We start from the raw sequence: 22,616 nt of genomic DNA on the forward strand, positions 1-22,616 counted from the left end.
GCAAGTGGTAGCAAGGAGAGAAATAATAGCACTAGCCTCGACTCCAGAGTTGAAATTGCACCTCTCGTCGATAGAAGTAGTGATAAACCTCACCCCACAGTTTTGGATGCTAGTAGCAAAGAGAGCAGGCAACCAGAGCAAGGCCATAAAGTAGTGAGGAATGTGACTGATGGCACCCACTTGCCCTACATACAACTGCCCCGGCTTGTGCCCCAATTGTGGTCATATTGACAGGAACCCCGCCAATTGCACCCAACGTAAAGGAGACCCAACTCGAACTCAGAAACAAATGCCTGTTCTGGCTTGCAAGATACAAACATTTTGAGAATGCTAGAGCAAGGGAAATCATAATGGTCCGTAGAGTAGGGTGGTTGGGAAATCGAAGGAAAACAGACCCAGGGGAGTGTGTTGTTATTCATTTTAAAAAGCCCAACACTGTCAGAAACCTACTTTACAGCTCCACTAATTGCCATAACGTTCGAACAGGAGTCAGTCTCCATCCCATAGACTTTTTCTATTCTCAACACCAAACAACCTTAAGAGATAGTGCAACACATGTAGCTCAAATGATGGGACCTGGGTCTGCACAGGAGAGCAGATGGAACACGTATAATAGGCACCCCCAATTTAACATCTTGGTGAATAACAGATATGAAAGTCTAGGTGAGGTAGACTGACTTGGGGAGGGGCCCCAGGAAGAGGATAACCCTATAATCCTGTGGCAGGCCCAAAGGGCAGAAGTGCAGTATAGTGGGTCTCAACCAGTAGGGGGCAGTAGCCCGGTCATCGCCCAGTGGACTAGCCCGCCAAGAGTCAGGACACAGCAAAGAAGGGTTTCTGATGCCCCACCTATAGCTCCCCTGAGGGGTATAAGTAGAGAAGGAGAACTGGGCGGGGCACCTGATAGTCTACCCAGGGCCTATACTGGTGATCCTTTGGCCCTACGCGCCACCAACCCCGAGGCACTGTGTAGGACAAGAGAACAGGGTAGCAGCTTGCAGATCCTGCCCTGGAACCTGGCACCTGGCAGGGTTTAAAAACAAATTACCCTGCACAGACTGGGAACGTTTTGTGGATAACCGTGCTATCTGATTATTCCAAGAGACATGGGATTGGGAAGAATATCAGAGGGTGGACTTTGCGTCTTTTAACATTATGGCCACTAGGAGTGGGAGGGAGAGACCCTCTGCTGGTTTAACTATCTGGGTGGGTTCACATCTCGGCGTCAAAGCCGAGCAGATGACATCTCCCACTAATGATATCCTATGTGTCCTGCTGACCCTCTCCACAAAGTCAAAAATAGCCTTAATCAACGTATACTCTAGACCTGTGAACAACAGACAGGAATCCTGCATCAGAGATCATTTGGGGCGCTTTATACTAACCCTGGATCCAGCGATTTTGTTGATCGTAGGAGGCGATTTTAATTGTCAGTTCGAGCCACTTACCGATCCAAATCTAGGTGCGCCCACAGAAGAAGACCAGCACTGGTCGATACCTGACCCTCAGATCTCACTGATTAAAGTCTGGTCACCTCTGGCTATGCAACTCTACTCACTCACTTTGGCCCTCCCACTGAGGGCATGTAATGGGAGGAGGACCAAATCAGACCAGCCAGGCCAGTTCACGCTCAACAGAGAAGGGCAGGCCTCTTTGCTTGATTACATCCTGGTGGGAACCAGATCTGGAAAAAGGTTCTCGACTTCTATGTCCACCAGAGACAGGACAGTGACCACAACGCCCTGATAGTGATTCTGAAACCAGGGAACATGGGCATGTCCAATCCACCACCCCCTCCTACTAAGGAGTCCAACGCACTAACGTTATCTAACAATAGAAGGAGAGTTAGATGGAGTCACATCCAGCAGTCTCCATTAAAGTTGGCTCAACTTTACCAGCTAGCATTACCTATGTTAGCTGAAATGTGGGAGGTAGGACAGGCTGAGGCTCACACAGGGGATCGAGACAGGGCATGCAAAATACATGAGCAGTTAACGGCAAAACTGATTGATGTATTTTACCCAGTGACACAATAAAGGGAAAACAAATGTCCCAAATGCTCTTAGTTCAATGCAAGTTGCCACAAAGCCAAACAGGATCTACTAGATGCAGTGAAGGCAAAAGACAGGCCACTAATTAAACAGCTCAGGGCCAGGTACAAAGGGACTATCCAAAAGGAAAGGAAATACTGGAATCAGATAGGTGGGAAGCCCTTAGAACTGCCCTAAACGACAAAGATCTGAAATCATTCTGGGCAATAGTAAGCTCAGGGGACAGAGAACCGCTACCCGCCCTAGAGTCTAATATAGCGCCCGAAGTCTGGGAGACACACTTCCGGGCACTGTATGACGGGAAGAATGGTGTAGGTGCTACCATTGGCTCTCCGAACCCAACCATTGGAGTCCCAACAAGAAGGGATGTGGGAGATTACCATGATCAAAGTGGAGAGTGCCATTAATAAACTGCAGTGTAATAAAGCGCCAGGTTTAGACAAACTTCCAGGGGATCTCTTGCGGACGGAACCCAAACATGGGGTCCCTTATCTGTGTGCCCTATTTAATGCCATCCTGAAGGGCATGGATCCCCGGGACACCTGGCGCGGGGCAGAGATATTCCCCATACACAAAAAAGGTTGCCCTCTCCTACCTTGAACTATAGACCCATCAGTTTAATTGACATCACCCAAAAACTGATGGGACGGGTTGTTGTACAGCGTTTTAGGACCCTAGTGTATTTTCCCGATTCATGCCCTTATATAGGTATAAATACTGTATCCTTATATAGGCAAAGAAATTACAACCATATTAAGATATAGCTCAAGTAGTCCTAATACGGCTTGGCTACTTCCACTATTTCCGAAAATCTACAACGATTTCTTGGAAAAACCCGACCTTCAGCAGTCAGGGACTTCCCCCTGCATGAATATTAAGTTATCCAAGAAATCATGGAGTTTTCAGAGAATTAAGTCTCTCGTGACGTTATTATGTCCAATCTTACGTCAAACTCGGCACCTTCAAGGTATAAATATGCCCACACTTGTCCAAATAAACACATGGTGGTTTGGAGCAGTTCGACTATCTACTTGCCCGACGCCCTGCTGCTGCAAGTCCCTAAGGAAGCTGACCATCCAGCTGATGCACTAAGAGATGCTGTACTTTCTCCAGCAGAGAAATCCAGCTCCAGTGTTTCCAGGCTACCCTTGCGGATTGCTGGGAGATCGAGTCCTGAGAGAGAGATACCAGACCTCATCCATTTTAAACCAAGGTACGGAGCTGATTAGACCCTAAGAGAATTCTTGGAATAGATTCTTGGCAAAGAATACTAAAACTAATCTACACCTCCCTTACTTCTTCCCTTGTACTAGACCTAGGTTAGGTACACCGGGGTAGGCGAATTTTAGAAGCACCAGTTGAGCCTTTTTAGTCATTATTTATCACTGTATTTATTTTATGCATTTTAGGTATTCTATGGCTTAGAAACCATATCATGCTTTCACAATATTATTTTATAATACTCTTCGTACTGTACGCTTTGTACTTTACCACAAGTATTACGATTGCAGCAATTCATTTCTTATGCTTGAGAAAGAAGACTTTTCAATAAAAACCTTTTATTGAAAACGCCCGTCTCTCTATTTCTCTGCACCTCTGGTGAAACAAAGCATGCACGATTGACTGAGTGAAATAACTATCTATTGTTTCCGCGACTCTAGAGATTGATTTCTTATTCTTGGGAAACAAAGTTGTCATGTTTTAAGCGTTTGTCAGAAACTAATCCCTTCTTGTTCATTCGAGAAAGTTTCTAGTGATCTCTGAGCTAGCTGGCACACATACAATTAAGTTTAGTATATTCGGTAGAGACCTAGTTGACTACAGTCCTACATCTAAACTACAGGATACACTATTCCAATGTAATTATATTGGGAACATAGGTACTACACTACAGGGTCCTTTTGGACAGAATACAGGGTTGGATAGAGGAGGTGGAGATCCTAAGTCCCTATCAGGCCGGCTTCGGAACAAATATGTCAACCGTTGACCAGTTATTCAGATTATAACTACTTTTCTGGAAAACGGTGACCCTAGAGGGTGGCAGCCTCTACCTTATATTTGTCGATCTGAAGTCGGCCTTTGACCTTGTCCCAAGGGAGAAACTTTGGAAAGTACTAATCGATCTTAGCATTCCACTGTACCTCCTCAACGTGCTAGTGCGGCTCCACGCTGTGAACTATTCACAAGTTAGATGCGGAAAATACGGGGAACTCTCTGCAAGCTATCCTGTCAAAAAGCAGTTACGCCAGGGATGTGTGCTCGCCTCTACTCTATTTTGTCTCTACAATAACAAGCTCATTGACCACCTCAACAACATTAAGGATAATGATGCCCCAAAGCTAGTCTCGGGAAAGGTTCCTGCGTTGATGTTTGCAGACGATACCTTGGTATTGTCCAAATCACCAATGGGTATACAGCGCACCCTTGATGGCTTTGCAGAGTTCTGCAACATGAGGGGCTTGGAGATCAATTTAACCAAGACCAATTATATGGTCCTCAATCCCCCCAAAACCACCCGCTCAAACCCTTCCCTAAATGGTACACCCCTGGAAAGGGTGAGGATATTCGAGTATTTGTGTTTCACTCTATCAGAGCACTTTGAGTAGGAATCCCAATTGGCCATGGCAAGACTTAGGTTAACACAGACTGTGGGGGGAGGGGGGTCATGAAATTGCATAGAACCTCCATGTTCAAGCCAGCTGCCCCCGTTGTTGAAATATATAAAGCCCAAGCAAGGGGGGGGGCACCCTATATGGGGCAGAACTGTGGGGGCATTGTTCTTCACCTAATCTCATGAAAATAGAGAACAACTTCATGAGGCAGTTACTGGGTCTTCCTTGTAGCACCCCCCTAGTTCCCCTCCGTATGGACCTAGGCACGAGGCCCATTGTTGAAGAGATTGCCCTTAGGCCTATTACATTCTGGCGTAGGGTATGGGTGACACTGGAATTGTCCTGCTACAAAGCCGAGCTAAGGGAGATCCTCTCTATTCCAACTACCAAGAAAATACCGTGGCTTTCCTACATAAGGGATCTCTTTGCTAGGCTAGGTGGCCAGGACCTATGGAAAACGCCTGAGTCATCATGCCCATTAATATCTAGGCTAGATCTAGTGCAACACTACAGGCAATCTAACCTAATGTCCCTACAGGAAAGCACTACTGGCGGTCGGATGACAGCAGAGTTCCTTCAAGTAAAGGTTTATATAGAAAAGAACACTTCCTGGATGTGATCTACCACCCACTGGCCAGGGAATTGTATATGCAATTTAGGCTAGGGAACCTCCCACTAATGAGCTTTACTAGCAAATGGGCCTCAGAGAACAAGAAAGACTGTCCCGCGTGCAACTACACGGTAGAGTCTGAAATCCATGTATTTTTTTTCTGCCCTGCATACCACCTGCCATATAAACGCTGGCTAATTCAAATATGCAGAAACTTAGGGATTAGGCGTTGCCTAGAGGCCTACTGACTATTAAAATACGATAACCACCCCCACCAATCGTATTAGCTGCATCACGTTTTCTAAACACTATGTGGCACATGCGGAGGGGCTTCCTAAAGTGACACTGGGTTGTACCATGTAATGTAACTGCAATAGGCTATATCAGGGTCCAGCTAACAGGGAACTTCGTCCCAGTCTTCTGTTTTATCTACTGTTTTTTACTCTGAACATTTTAGCTGGATATCAACTCAATGAGTGTTTTAAATGATTTTAAGATACCTGAAGGGCACTACTTTATAATTGTAATGGCCGTAGATATATGATTGTGAGTGTATTCACTCTTTATTTTATTCTTTTTTAATGTTGGTTGTGATTTTTGTAACATTGTACTTTTATGGTCCTAGTGGCCAAAATAAAGTTACTGACTGACTGATACTTGCGAATGCACATAGAAGGCATGAGAGGCATCATGAAATGGATAGATGCTTACTAAGGTACAGTTTATGAGCACCCAACATGGCAATATTGGGCAACTGGAAGAGGAAAGACCCACCCTTCAAGGCGCTGTGGCACCTTAGGTTATGGGGCATTTTGGCAATGAAACGTTTGGTCAGCAATGTTAGACGAGAAAGTGACAAATCTGATCAAATCTGGCAACCAAAGCGGCATTATTTATCTGAGGATCTTCCTAGCCTAGGTTGCCCTCCTAGATTTATTTCATGGACACTTCTCATAGAGCATTATGAAAAAACGTTTGTTGGATTATACTGAAAGCAGGAGTGAGAAGGATTATAGATCAAGGCTTTGAGGGCTGATTGTGTGTTTTTTTGTATCACTGATAACGAAACATGAGCAACGGAGGCCAGATGGAGGGATCACCTGTTATGATTTAATAATTTTTTTAATTGTTGAGATTGGAACCAAATTAGATTATGTTGTAACTTCCATCTCAAAATTGTATAATGTAAATAGTGACCCTTTGTATTCTAAATTTTTCAAAATATAGTTTATAAAAAAAGCAAGCACTTGGCTAAAACAAGCATGCTATTTTTTGAATATGTAATTATTAAGATGAATTAATGCACATACATTGAACTGTTGTTCCCTGAATTACCTGAGATTGAATTGCAGTTCAGAGTTACCTGGTACTATAGAGCCTGAAATATTTATTTGAGGATAGTCAGTGTCCTCTCAATTAATACTCCTAAAACAATGCTCTGTAGGCCTAACAAACTAGTTTAGAATACTGTTTAAAGTTATCCTTGTGCTCATTTAACGCTCAGATTGCCTCTCTCTAATCTGAATGCTTCATTTTGACTTAAATTTGATGCATCCTGAAGCATGGTGCATGTGATAGCACATCCATTTAATAGATAGTCCACCATACAGAGATGTCAAAAGTGACTCTACAGTAGATGATTACAGATCAATGAAGCATGGCATTTGTCAAGGCATGTGCCAGCTACTGCAAGAATAGCTCTCTGCTCATAAATGATCTAGTAATCACTTTTGGGTGTATGCCCCCTGGATGTATGAAAGAACAGTTTCCGGGGGCCTATTAGTCTCAAAAACAATTGAGCAATCCTTGTGACAAGTATTGCCTGTTATTCCTGGAACCACAGGTACCACTGCACGCTCACTGAATTTCCAAGTACTTTATTTTTAAACTTTGATTTTCTTGGAATAATAAGGTCCAACAGTCAAGCTTTACTGTTGGACAGTGGTGTGAGGTCCACTAATCTGTGGGGTTTGCTGGACTTCAAATTCTTCGGCAAGTCTGATATAGGATAAGGAGAGGGCAGACATCCGTCTCCTTTATGAAGTCGTGTTACTGTAGTCATGCCTTGGTCATTTTACCCTGTCCTTTATTCTGATGTGTCATCACTCATACAACAAGCTGACCCACTGGAACTGTCTTGATCTAAGGAAAGTATACATAAAAATACCTTCCTGCTCCATCGACGAGAATGTGAATCCAAAGTCAGACATATGTACTTGGCTTACAATGGCCACTGCAGGTAAGAGGAGGATAGGAGAGAGCTGAGTAGGGGTGCCCACAGGAAATGTACCATACCATAAATGTACCTTAACCCATGAAGTGAAGAATTGTCCTATCTGGGTATTATGCACACTGAGAATGGCTTGTCTGTGGATTTTATGAGACCTGGGTCACCAACTTCTTGAGGGCCCTTTCAGATTTTTTGACAGCACAACCAGCTGATTTACAATAGAAACACAGTACATTTAGAGGCTATGCTAGCATATGGCGCCACCTAGTGAACGATGCCTTCTGTTGTTCTATATGAATTCCTTTTGCAGCTCAGAAATGGACTCCGGAACAGGGATACTGTAACCATTATGCAGCACTCAATATACCTAACATGTTGGCAGACCCAAAGCCCCGCTCTCAGTCAGATGTGCTTTTCAACCTTTTTATTCTGGGGAAATCACAGTGTACCTCTCGCTGCAAGCTATTTTCAAAGCCTGCCTGTTTATTGGCGTTGCGCTCCCCTCTGCAGACTCCCCTGCTGCCCTTCCCACGCACGCTGACTAAAACCGAAACCTAAAGCCTTCCAAAGTCAGTCACGTGAACTGTTCACGAGGCGCGTGTCGTGATCTGATTCTTTCTGCCATGCTGTCTACGGCAGAAGCTCACACGCGTGACCTAATCCCATTGTAAAATGCTGCGCGTGGCCATCTCTTGTCTCCACTCGTTGTCGGCTGAGCCGACGACTATAGTTCTCGCAGCGAGAGCGCGCTTCGCGCGCTTTTCGAGGCGAGACCTAAAAAGAGCAATGTTTAAAATTCGAGAAAGATACGGTATGTCATCACAGAATTATTATTAAGCGTCCACTACTTGTTTATGAGTACCTGGCATAGGTTCTCCGGGATGTTTTTTCATGAGTCTGCTTTTGCTTTGGTTCAGTACCAGGCCCTTGTATTGGTCAATGCACCTAGGGGACATGCTAACTGTGACTTTATGATAGGAATCTGTTCATTATGATCTTTTTCATCCGTTCTTTGAAGATGTGAGTCGGTGGGCTAGGCTGAACCTTGGATGGTAGACAGTTCCAAATCCTTGGAGTCTATCCAGAAAAGGAGAGTGCATCGATTTTTAGTTTTTGGAATCTGGGGAGTTCCAGCCTGAGAGAGATTGTGCTTCTGAGCGCTCGGCTGCCTTCCGAGATATACATCTTTTCTGCCAGGTACCTTGTTTCACTCCAATATAAGGCTTTATGCGGGAGGCAAGCACTTTTCAGTTGGGTTCTGGCCTTGAGATAGAGCCCGTTGAGAGTCCTAAGTAAGGGGGTAATGTGGTCAAAGTGCCTGCATTGAGAATCACTTTGAGTGGAGCCGCTCTCACTTTCAGAAGACCTGAAAGGGTTGCAGAACTTTATTGTAGTTTTGAGTTCACTAGCGCTTGTACTGCTTGTTTGAAGTCTGGAGGTGGCAGGAATTGTTTCTTCAGTAGTTTGAGTTGGAATGATGCACTGCACATGGTTGCACTGATATGTGCTAGCATTTTCAGATTCTTGTCCAGTGGTATGCCAAGGTATTTACTGGAATCTTAGCCACACACATATCGGCCTCCAGAATTTGCTGATCGAAATGCACAGTTACGCAACAGAAAACAACCTAAAAATCAACTTAAGTAAAACGCGTACGATGTCGATCAATACCAGGAATAAACATCAGAAGCCCTGCACTCTGGGTGGCCATAAAATAGAGTCTTCACGCGAATATAAATACTTGGGACTTATCTTCGACACCGAAGGCTCATTTGTCCGGCAGATGGAGGAAATTAAAAGAAGAGGGGCCTTGATCGCTATCACACTGAAAAACTTAGCAAACCAACTAGCGGGACCGACTTTAACACCATACTTAAAAGTCATCCAGGCTAAACTGCTCCCTTCAATTTCCTACGGCAGCAAGGCACTACGAGGAAGAGACTCCAAGAACCTAGACAACATCCAGGTAAAAGCATACAGAACTCTGTTCTCACTTCCGTCCTACACCTCGCCTGCCCAAATAAGGCTTGAGTTTGGCTTAAAAAAACAAGCCCTTGCAAGACAAGGAGCTTTCATTATCTGCTGCCACAAACTCCGCTCAGCCCTTAAAGACACCTTAAACGCAACGCTGTGGCAAGCCATACAAAGCAGGGACGTATCTCAGGCACGCTCTTACCTGAAGGCAGCCTTGGGGGCTGTCAAGGCATCCGCACTCTGGGACATGCAATTGGGGCACAACCCCTTTAAAAAAGTGGTTTGGAAAAACGTAAAAACTATATCCCTAATAGAGGGCAAGGCTGCTTTTGCAAAAAGAAACCATGCGTGGATGACATTAAACACGTATAAATCACTGACACCACAACCTTACTTCAGCCAGGGCTACCCAAAAATTACAAAACTGAAGTTTTTGAAATATAGACTAGGGATCCTGCCCAGCAGAGAGCACCAAGCACCATGGCTCAGGAGCAATGGCCATGAAGTCTGTCCGCATTGCAAATTAGCAACCGGAGACATACTACACATGACCTGTCTCTGCAAAGAGTTCCGACAAGTCCGTCGACTGCTATTAAGGGACCAGTTCAAGCAGATAGGGACCAGCACGCGAAGGCAGGCTGTGCTTGCATGCTTGAACCCTGCAAATACAAAACTGAACTGCAGATACGTCAAATTTCTGACGACGATAGAGCAAAGTCTGCAAAACCTACAACTTGCAGCAACTTTTGGCTCTGGGACCTAATGGACAAACTTTGGGCCACAAAAGTCTAGCCTGCCCTGGCTCAGGAAACACTGTCCGACAACTACCCTCGGTTTCTCACCGCACGCCTTTTTACAAAGACGATTACACAGACTATATTCTCATCATATTTTAAGAAATTGTTTTAAATGTAATGAATGTACTGGTTTTAATTAACTATACATAATAAATGTACTACTTACTTACTATCATACAGTATGTTCCTAAAAAAATATGTCAAATACTGGAATCAATAATGGTAGATTTACAGTTGAGAGTGTCTAGGTGCTTGAGCTATTCTTGGATGTGAGTTGTGCTGTTATGAGGTGAGAAAATTAGGAATTCTCTTTACAGAGAGCTCAGCTCGCGGTTGTTCTGAACAAGCCATGAAAGAGTTTTGACTAGAATGTTTGGTTGGATGATATCCTCAAGGGTGGATTCTTTGAGTATAGTTGTATGTCGTCTGCCCACGTCTCGTATACAACGTTTGATTGTTTGAAGATTTACTTTAGAAGCTTCATATGTAGGTTAAAGAGTGTGGGGGAAATAGTCGAGCCTTGTGGGACTCTGCATCTCACTGGAGTCGTGTCCGAGAATGAGTTATCTAGTTTGATTCATTGTGAGCAGTTCTGTAAGCAGGATGGAACCAGGAGAGCTCTTTCCCGGAGATCCCCATTCTGTTTTCTAGTAATTTTAGTAGGTTGCTGTGATTGACCGTGTTGAACGTAGATGAGAGGTCTAGTAAGATGATTAGGCAGGTGTCGCTGTTTTTTAGCATCTTAAGGGTGTCATCCATTATGTGAATAATGGCTGAGCCTGTGCTGTGCCCTGATCTAAATCCTGATTGCAATTTGTCAAGAAGGTCGAATTGATCAATGTGCTAACTCAATAGGTTGTGTACACATGTTTCAAACAATTTGGCCTGAAAGGGAATTATCAAACCCGAACGAAAGTTGCTCACTGTTGTAGGGTCTGCCCCTATTGTCTTCTGGAGAAGTGCTATGTATCTAGCCTTCAGGCACTCTGGGATAATGCCTTGTTTTAGCGATGAATTTACTATACTCATCAGAATGAATGATAAAAGGTGACTGAGTTCCTTTAGTATTGAGGGGAGGGGATAGGGTCGTTGAAATGTGAATTTGGTTTCATGGATAGTAAGGTCGTGTGGACGTCCTCCTCAGTTAGTGTTTTTGAGCTCCCTCCAGACAGCTTGATTTTTGGTAATAGATGGGTGAGTCGTCAGTTCCTCCCCATGGTATGTAAATACTATGTTGGAATGTTGATCATTGTCTACAGATGCTCTTAGCTTTTCTTTGTTGGGTACAATTTCTTTGTCGATTTGTAAGATTCTACCATTGAAAAATGAAGAGTAAGCTTTATAGTTTTCCACTGAGTTATTGCTGATCTTGGTTTCAATGTTTTCTCCGCTTTGTTCGTTGACAATTTCAAACAATGGTCTTGGGAAATTCCTTGCATTGTCCAGTTGGGATCTGGAGTATGATGCTTTTGCATTCCAGATGTTATTTTCTTACGTGTTCCGTCAACTGTAGTTTGCTTAGGAGCAGTGTCGAGTGTTCCTGTCTGAACCTTTTTTCTGCGTGTCTAAGATTCCTCCTTTCTACATTTAAACTTTGAGTGTACCAAGGGTTTGATTTTTTGTCTTTTGAGGTGCAGTGGGGCTACTGACTCGATTATGTTTGATAATGTTTGGTTGTAGTGTTTGGTTAATTTAAGAACATTCTGTGTTTCTCCTGGGGAGTGAGGTTTTTCTTGCAGAATGCACTCAGTTCTATCCTGCACATATTTTTTGTATCTCTAACCCAGCGTTTCTGTTTGTTTTTTTGCATTTTAGATCTGTGTATGTGTGTATTTATTTGGAATATGATTGCGTGATGATCTGACCAGTAATTGGGAGCAATTAAGTCAATAGTCAGCGTTTCTTCTCTGGATATGACTAGGTCAAACGTTGATCCACTGTTATGAGTTGGGCTTGAGCATGATTGGTTCAAGTTTTCATCCGAAAGGAATTGTTTTAGAGTAGATACATGCTTATCTTCCTTGTTGTTCCAGTGAAGGTTGAAGGCTCCGAGAAATATGGCATTGGGGTGTAGCATGGAGTGTATTGGGATTGTTTCCATTATATGTTCAATGAAAAGTTGGTTGTGTCCTGGAGGGTGATAAATGAGGTGTTCTTTCGCTAGCAATTTCTTTATTGTGGAGATATCTGTAACTCTGTATTCACAGAATGTGAGACTGTCTACTGGTAAAGTCCTAACTAGAATGGATTTCTCATGAATGAGTACAATCCTTGCTCCTTATTTTTTCCAGAGTTTTATATAGCGCAAACTTGACCCAAAGGAATTGGGTATCAGAGCGATTTACATGAGCACCAGTTGCTTAGACAAGGACACATTTATTTTTGTCAGGCACAGGGAGATTAAGTGGTTTGCCCAGTATCACAGGATGTTGAGCGTCATTGCAGAGACTCAAACCCAGTTCCCCAGATTTGAGATTGACCGCCTTAGCCGTTAGGCTACATCCTCCCCCCTTGTCATTACTGTCGGTCATGGTGTTGAATGGTTTAATTTGGAGGCACAAAGATGTCAAGCATGGGTGTGGACCATTGGTTTTGACAGATATTTGTCAGAAATAGAATGTCCAGTTTGTGATGGAGGATAGTTTCAGCAATGTCTGTGGTGTGTTTAGTCTCTGATCTGCAGTTGAGAAGCATGCATTTTAGGATTGGTGTTGATGGGTATGAGAGATTAAGATTTGGTGTAATGCGGGTTCTAAATTAGGTTGCTGTGGTTTCTATTCTGACTTTCTTCCTGTGGCCTTCATTTTTTCTTTATGTAGATGGTCGGTAGGTTTTAGATCGACTGTGAAGCTGGCAGTGTGGAATCCTTGTAATATAGCAGCAAGGCTTTGATGTCTGTCGTCAATAGTTGTGTTGTATTGTCTTTGGCCGCAGAGATGATGGCCAAGGGTGGGTGACATGTCTTTTGGTTGAATGAGGGTGGTTGTTAACCTTTGGGGGTTAATGCATCATGTACATATGTCTTAATGTCTTGGAAAGCTATTGAGGTTACCCTGATATTTGTATTTTCCCTATTTAGTCCCTTGATTATGTTTTCAATTTTGTGTTCCAGCTAGCTTAGCTGAGTAGTCCAGTATGTGTTTCCAGTGTGTCCGTGGGGCATGTCACATCTCATGGATTCTGTAAAGAGTGACTCAGTTTGTTGATCTCCTGTATGGATTGATCTAGGTGTGTAATCTTTGTAAACCAAGGTGTCTGAATTTGGTGCTTGCCATATTGTCTGTGAACTCAGTAGGTGATTGCGGTCATGTAAGGGCTCCTTTCTGATGCTTTGTTTGTAATGTGTTTACTTTTTATACTTTTCTGACATCTTGCGTTCAGCGTATGACCGGTGGGCTTACTTATGTCAGCGATGTGTGTTTCTTTGTGGTTTAATGATCAAACCCATTTGGGAGTCAATAAATGTTTCCGTTCCAGAGGAGCGTTGTATTGAGCTCTTTTCTGTTGTATCTGACTTGTCTGTTTTGATCCCTTCATCTCACCATTAGTCAATGTAATCATGTGGAGAGGTTCAGAGGGTTAGTGTCTGAATAGTGAGCAACTAAGATATGATTAGTGTCCTGATTCGCTTCTTGTCGTTGTTGTGGGACTGTCAGGTGTTGGACGCATAGTGAAGTGGATGGTGGATTGGTCATGGTTATGAATATTCATCTGCAGAATCTTTTTGGGCGCCCACCTGTTGACTGTCATTGATGTGGTGTAAATTAGGCTTTGTAAGTCTGCCTTGAGTATGATCTTATCAGGTCTGGTCTCTAGCGTGGTGTGTGATTAGTTAATTGAGTCTTGGAGCAGGGGTAAGGGGGGTGGGGGTGAGTCCAAGTCTGTGGTGTTTGAGTACTGATGGCCTGGTAGAGCCAGTGTAGGGGAAGGCAGGTTGGAGATGGAGGGCAGCTCAACGTTAGATGGTGGAGAGCTCGATGGCTGGCTGAATAGGTATGCTCGGGTCGTATCGGACATGATCCCGGGTGGGATTGGTGGTTTGGACTTCAGGAGTGTCTTAATGTGCATCGTGGGAGTCTGGGGTATAATGGCTGTGAAGGCAGTAGTTCTGTGGCTCTGTAATTCTGAGATATCTGCCATGGTTCTGGGGTGTGAATGTAGTCTAGTTTGGTAGTTGATGGAGGGGGTCTCAGACCTGCCGAGATATGGTGAAGAGTTAGTGTTGCACGTATAGTCAGGACAGACTTGAGAGGGGCAGATTCAGTACTAGTCACTGTTTTTTTTATAAGACGGAAAATTTCCTCAAATATTTCTAAGTTGGGGTCTGATGAGTGGATGGGGATAATCTCATTGTTGTAAAGAGAGATTGTTGTTTCTGCTCAGCAAACAGATGAGGAGCTACTGAGAGTCTAAGACCATGTGGGGTTTTCCTGAATGTAGAGATCACGAGCAATGAGTACAGATTTCCTCCATTGTGCTTGCCTTTTTGTATTAAAGATAAGGTCACTTATTATAGGTCCTTTATTCAAGCAGAAGTAGGGGTCAGAAGTTAGAGTTTCTAAGTGCGATTTGAGGTATCTAAGTTTTAAGCTCTTGGATTAATTTTTGATAGATTAGAAGGGTACTTAATTATATAAGCATTGCTGCTTCAATTTGGTATTGATTGCTCTTAGTGGGGAGAATCCATGTCTGAATGCGATGCCCATAAGCCTGATGAAGAATGGTATGTGTAAAGAAGTGGGGACAAGGGTTCCGGGATTTTTCATGTGGCTGTGAATGGTAATCAATTGAAGGTACAGAGTTGGCCAACTGAGAGCTGTACCAGGCTCTCGACAGGTGCTAGAACCAGTAGAGTTGTAGCCAGCAGAAGTTCATATATAAACTCCTTTGAGAAAGGCAGTGTCATAAGTGTGAGGAGGTTTTCCTCTTCAGGTTAGCAGAAGATCCAAGGGGACAGCCCAGCACCACTACCAATAAAGGATGGCTGCCCCTAGAAGTGAGATGAAGAGTACTTCTTGTCTGCCAATGTATAACGGTGATTAGTATAGAAGTCCTTCTTTACTTTCTACTTAGTCAATGTGCAAGGAGTCCTATTTTAGTTTCTGTTTTCTGAGGAATGGGTGTCATCTTGTGGAAGAGGTCCTTCCAAAGGAAAAGGGAGAGACGGATCCCAAAATGGTGTGATGTCCTATCAACACAAAATGCCCAGCAATATGACCACCAGTGAGCAGGAACGTATGTCATAGCCCCGCAACAATGTAATTAATTGTGTGCTGTAGAGGTAGCCCAGCCCAGGAGCACTAGGTGACTCTGCAGAGGGCTCTCACCTGCTTTGTGCAGCGATGTTATCAGCTGGATATCTCAAGAAGGATGAGACCATTAGGACAGTCTTGCGGCAAGCCACAGGAATGAGGTGGAGGAAGCAGATATTCAGGGTAGACTTGGGGCAAGAACAGAGAGCACGGAGCCGGCAGAGTGACAGGGTTGGCTCGGGTGACAAGCAGTGCATCCTGATGTTCACGGCAGAGCTGGTAAGGCAATGTCTCCTCCGAGGAGGGTGTCTGGGTCAGGGAAAACCTGCAGGGTGCTGGAGGGAGGAGGATGCCAGTATTGAGGGCAGTCTTAAGACTCTTGGGAAGGGAGCGAGAATGGAGCCAGTGGGGTGATCGGGATGGCTCTGGGTGATGGGTGGCTAAATTCAGCAATTGAGGTTCAAGCAGGCCCGTTGTAGTGCTTGAGAAAGCTGTCCAGTTCTAAACTGGTCCCACTTCAGTGCCGCACTGCAGCAATGTCAGGTTGTCCTCAGGGAAAGAAAGCCACATCAATGGCGAGCCAAGGGACAGTGGAATGGTCAGATGAGCGTTTAGAACAGTGGGCGGGTCAGCCACCACAGTGGGTCAGAGAGAGCCGCACTCACCGAGCTTCCACCACCACCACAGTGCGGTGGGCCTGCTTCGTCCTTGACACACAGCCAATCAATTGCAAGTGGGGAATGGGTCCTTGTCTACGATTAGTCTTTGGGAGGGTTGTGCGCTAAGTGCCACCGTTGATTCCTAAGAACGTCTGAGTCTTTGGCTTGTTAGCCTCACATCAGTGGCAGACGTCCAACAGCTCCTTGGACAGGTAAGATGTTCAAGGAGATCAGATACAGGCGTCTGACTGCCAGGTGTGGGTGCATTTCAAGTCGTCCAGCATCACCCTATGGAGAGGAGAATATCTTCAAAGTTGCCCACTTGAGTAGATCCAGGTTAATTAATGCGAGTTCCCGTATGTTCCTCGTTGAGAAGGTAGATAGTAGTGGGGTAGATAGCCGAGTACACATATTAGTGATCCCAAACCCAGGCGCTTTGCCTTGGAGCTCCCTCTCGACGGCCATCTTGCCTTGATACAAGTTTGTTGCCAGGGGTCAGGCAGGTAGCAATCACCTTCTTAACTAGGCCTTTTCTCAAAGATACTTGACTGTTTATTTTAATTTTTGGTGCATGGAGAAGGATAAGTGCCGAACATGATTTAAGATGTCTCTGTGGCTCCCAGGTCTGTTTCTTATTTCGAGGCACAGTTGGCTGCTCTGCACATACCTCTATATGGATCACTGATACCCATAAATGTCAAATAATAGTTTGAAAGGTTCTTCATCACAAAGACAGATTTAACGTACTGAACAATACAAGTAATTGTCTGACTTTATTGAGGTCTAGACAGCAACACGATATGGTAGTAATAAAGTAAGGAAAGCAGGGAAGTCGGGAAACAGAGCTAATAGAGAATTAGCAAGTATAGAAAACAATTAGGGGCTTAGTTATTTTTTGTTTAAAAAGCTAGACTAATTTAGAATATGAGCTCAAAATGTTTTAAATTATATATGGGTAGCAGCATATAAATATTTGATAAAGTGCAGCCACACACTAGGCTGAAGTAAGGATTATTATTTGAATGCAGGCTAGCCACTGGCAACTCTCATCCAGAGCTTCTTTGGTCATTATCAGTTATTTATGAACTTCTCAAACAAGCCCTAAAGAGCTGCAACAATATGTGTTTGATGTCTGGAGTGGAATGCCACTGGCTCCTGAATGCCAGTGTTTTAAGTAAATGGCATCTAAGAAGCAAGCAATTGACTAATAATAATAATAATAAGCCTCAGAGGAGCTGAAGAGGTAAGTGCTCTGAAACTGATATCCAACTGCATGCTTGCTACTTTACAGGGCTCCACATAAAAATAAAACAAAATGTCAAAAAATAAAAAGGCATCGCCGTAAATAATTAACATTGGAGTTTGTAAAGGTGACACCACTCCGAAGGTTACAGGGATTGAACAAAACTGCAACATGTGCACTTTTGTGCCACTGAAGTCTACCCTCCCCACAATTAGGAAAGAATAATAACTACATCCTGGGTAGCTGTTCTGATGTCGATCACACTGGAATTGCACCCTGTTTTGTATTTTGCGTACTTTAGTACATACGAGAAACATCTTGGGAGGAGTAACATGAGCACACTTATGTACCTCTAACGAGTTACCTAAAACTTGTCCCCTATTCCTCCTCAATGTACAGAGTTTCAGATAAGGTGGTGAAAAGTGGTGAAAAGGATGAAACAATGGTATTCATGAGAAGTCATCATGATTGGCAAGCTTATTGCATTCTCGACTATCTGCATTTTTCCTGGAGGTATTAGTGCCATGTTGAAATACAGACAGTAAGGACTTCTGCTGTAAAAACATGGGGCCTGGTTTGCCATCCATCGATGTGGTACTCACCAACTGATCTCCAAAGTGAATGCAATCTGTGTATTAATCGATCGCATCGTAATTTTTTTTACAGTTTTATATAGCGCGGACTTGACCCAAATAGGGTATCAGAGCACTTTACATAGCACCAGTTGCATTCATTTTTGTTAGGCACTGGAAGAACAAGTGATTTGCCCAGAATCACAGGATGTTTAGCATCAATGCCGAGACTTGAACCCAGTTCCCCAGACTCGAGGTCTATCGCCCTAGCCGTCAGGCCTACTCCTCTCCTTTGCAGAGGAGTTACAAAATGATCTGCCTTATGTATGGTAAATAGTGCAGTTAGCAATTTAGGACCCTATGTTATTGGTTGCTTATGCAGGAATGGAGGCCTGCAAGGGATATGCTCCCTATATTTTTGCATTCCTAAACAGGTAATACTGTTTATAAAAACCTGATCATGTCTGTTAAAGAGACAGGTTCTTCTTTTTAAAATAAAAGGGGTCTCTAAGGAATACTATATCGCTCATTAGAAATTGGATTAACTACAATCAGTTAAAACAACTCTGAAAAAACAGAGATTGTCATCCCCAGTAATAAACTCAACCACTGAACTCCTGCTCTCTGGCCAATGGAGCTTGGTTCCGCACCTATTCCTAAGAGTACTATAAAAAGTCTTGGCATACAATGTGATGCAGACCTATCCATAAATCCCAGATAAGTTCGGTCACGTCCTTCTGCTTTCTCCAACTATGGAAATTTAGGAAAATTAGAAGATTCTTCAGTAGAGAGGCCAGCATTCAAAATACTATCGCCTTGATCCTGTCAAAAGTTGACTACGCTAATGCAATTTATCTAGGCCTCCTAAGTAACAAAAACTATTGACTACAGTTGATACAAAACCAAGCTTCCAGGTTCATCTATTAACAACCTAGGCAACGCCATACTAGACCACTGATGAAGGAGCTTCACTGGCTTCCAGTGGAGCAGCAATCCATGTTCAAAATACGTTGTATAATTTTTAAAGCTATCCACAGCACAGGTCCCTATCACCTATCCTCTAGGACTAACAGATACTCCCCGAAGCACACGCTCAGATCTGCACAAATGAATCTATTGGGGACGTAATGGACAGGAGGGTCACGTTTTTACATATAGGAACCCCACTTTTGGAATTCCTTGCCCATTACCATCAGAAAAGAAACAGACTACACGTGTTTCAGAGAAAAGCTGAAAACATGGTTCTTTACCCAAGCATATAGCTAGACACGGACCCTTGTCACTGGTGGCCTCCTAACCCAACACCAAGAGACCTTTTGGTGTACATACGCTTTACAACATAACAACAAAACATAACAAAACCCCTTAACATAGCATAAAGAAATGCTTCACAATTCGTGAGACATCAGTGGGGGTCTTTTGACAATTGGGTGTTCCTCACTGAGGCTGCTGACAAAATTCCCAAAGAGGAAGCTGTCCCACTCAGATAGCCTCTTCTTTCAATGGTTTGAAACCACAATAGCTACCACAAATGTTGATCTGTACTTTTGCAACTCGTAAATAGTAGGGGGTCACACCTTTCACTCTCCCTCCCATTTGCTTTTTAGAAAGGGCTGTAAAATGTTCTTACTCTTATAAAGGCTTTTGTAAATTGTAAGAAGTACTTTTATTCTTGTACAAGTTTATGAATTGCAAGGATTGTAACTACAACATTTTTTGATACATCTGTCCCATGGACTCCAAATGTCTACTGCCAAATTGTCGACCCAAAACAAATACCGGCAGGAGAAACGTTTTAGCAGGTATTTAATGTCTAATTCTATCCATATTATTTTCCCTCGTATGTTAGTACTGTGTGAATTTAAGACTCCAACTCCGGTCTGGGCACGTGCTTAGTAGTGGGATCAGCTCCAGGTAGAAATATTTGTTGGACGCTATTAAGATAAACACAAGATTTGGTGATCTATGTTTTTGTAAAACACATTTTTTTACTCTTTATTTTCACAGGCTGCTGCTGCATGCAATTCTTCTTGGTGCTGTTAAATATTCATTCATTGTCCGTGGATATAGGCATCTCACAGCAAAATAAATACTCTACACAGTACTGAGAGTTCAGCTTCAGGGTCAGCCATTTGGCTGTGATGGCAACCACTCTGTTCAGTAATCCACAGGTCAGTTTGATTCGCATCTTGGTCAAAAAGTGTTCTTTGTGGCAGTTGTTAATCTCTCTACCGTGCAGAATTATCTTCCTGAGCCCAAGGAACAGTCTTTTAGTTTTCAGATAATGCCTTGTGTTCCTTTTTCATTTGGCTGTGGTCTGATGCAGGGTTGATGGTACACCACTTGCGGGTGCACAGTCAGCACCTCAGCCAACAGGCATAGTACAGCAGGCAGTGGCTACACCTCCAGGGTATTTATTCTGGTTGCAGACCTTTACAGTGGTCACTCATCTTCAACAGTCACAGCTTCCAGGCAAGTGAGGGCCCACTGCTACGCATGACAGACCTCTATAGTCGTCACTTGTCTTCAGACGTCACAGCTTCCAGGCTACTGAGGGTCCTCTGCTACGGCGGTGCTGTGAGGTAACTCAGCACTTGGAGCTCATTGAAGGCAGTAACAAAACAGGTGCATCAGGTCACATTCTCTTGGGGCAGGATGACTCGCTGTTAGTTGGTGGTTGATTGTTGCTTCCCATAGTTTACATATAAATCATGCCGGGAGGCCGGGAGAACACTTGTGGGTTGGGTCGCTACCAGTTACATTTCTGTTAGCAAGTCTGCTTTTTCTGGGTGTCCCACACGCTGGGAAAATGGCTGGGCTTCTTCTCCTGTACAATCTCTCCTCCTGCAGTCCCACATGCTCATCTTTCCTCTCTGAGCAGGTAAGTATCTAGATGCTAGGAAAAGCCACATCACTCCGGCAAGTTGTGCAGACTTCATTTGATTTAGGTTTAGGGATTTATAAAGCGCATGGCTACCCACGGGCATGGAGGGGCCAACATCATGCTGGGTCTTTAAGAGAACAGCCACGTTTTGAGTTTCTTTCTAAAACACTGTTTGTTCTTGATTAACCGTAGTTCTCGGTCCAAGCTGTTCCAAAGTTTAGGAACCAGGTGTGAAAAGGATCTTCCATCCCATCTTGCTCTCTTAACTTTTGGTGTATTCATCAGGAATCTAGCTCCTGACCTAAGGCATCTATGAGGGAAATACTGAGAGACCAAGGTTCGTAACATGGTGGGGCGTCTCCCATACATGGCCTTGTAGGCCAGGCAGAGGGCCTTGAATTTAATCCTGGCCTGAATTGGCAGCCAGTGTAGTCCCCTCATGTATGTTCTAACTGACTTGTGACTGGGGATCTTGAGAAGCAGTCTGGATGCAACATTCTGCACCACCTGACATATTTGGGGGAGCCAAGATACAAAGAGTTGCTGTAGTCTAGTCTCGAGACTACCAAGGCCCTTACCACCGTCCTTCTCGATTTTTCTAGGAGTAGGCTCAGAATTTGTTTAATCATCCGCAGGATGCCAAAGCAGGTCCCTGCAAGTGTTTTGGCTTGTGATTCCATAGTGAGCTTTGGTCTAACCATATCCCCAGGTTTTCGGGGTGGGTGGAGGTTCCCAGTTTCCTGACCAATTGATCTCAGGGCGTGGGCCTGGACCATTACCTAAAAGCAGGAGCTCCGTTTTGTCCCCCTTAAGTTTGAGGCTGCAGTTGGCCATCCAGGCTCCTATTTTTTCCAGGGAGGGTATTAGTTGCCCATGGTTGGAGTTGGTAGTTTCTGCCACAGAGACCACCAATTGGGTATCATCCGCATATGATAAAATGGACAGTCTGTACTCCTGTACAATATGAGCTAATGGACTCATGTAAATGTTAAAAAGGGTTGGACTCAGGGACAAACCCTTAGGTACTCCACACGGGGCCGAGAAGATACTTGCTTCCATGCATTGAAAGATCTATTACTTAGCATTTTAATTTACCCTACCTGTGATAGATTAGCAATTAGACAAACATCAGTCTTGGGTCACAATAGCTCTTTGAGTATTCTGTGGACCGCTCCCCTCTCATCAAAGAACTTGAAATTTGAACAAAGTGGTCTAGATTGGGTCCCAGATTAATTTTTTCCAGACAGGGACTGTTGACTGTCAAAAGTCCAATAACTGGTTTCGGATGGTTCTTTTTCAAATTTCATTTGACAGATGATGGTTCTATTGGCATCCATGTCTTTACTGTCCCAAAGTGTTTAGGGCACCTCCTTTAAGAGTAAGGAATGTCGGCAACACACATACACAGTCTGGGAAAACTCCATTCTCTATCTTGTGTCATAAACAATTAAGGCCAATTCACAATGGATCCTGGTGGTCTCAGCAACTATACACTGAGAAAGGCATAAAGTCCTATGACCATCTACGTTCTCTTACACACTCTCGCACACGCAACATACATACATTAAAGGGCCAACTAAGGGCAATGTCTGAAATTTCCCTCAGCAATAAAATAGGGACATTGAAGGTAAGGAAATCACTTAATTGGTCCTGCTCTGAAGCAGCTGCTGCCACAGTCCTGCCGCCCCTGAATCTTCTGTTGGGAGAAGGGGCAGAACTGTGAGGGAACAAT

Source organism: Lissotriton helveticus, chromosome 2_1 (genome assembly GCF_964261635.1).
Source record: "Lissotriton helveticus chromosome 2_1, aLisHel1.1, whole genome shotgun sequence".
NCBI lineage: Eukaryota > Metazoa > Chordata > Amphibia > Caudata > Salamandridae > Lissotriton > Lissotriton helveticus.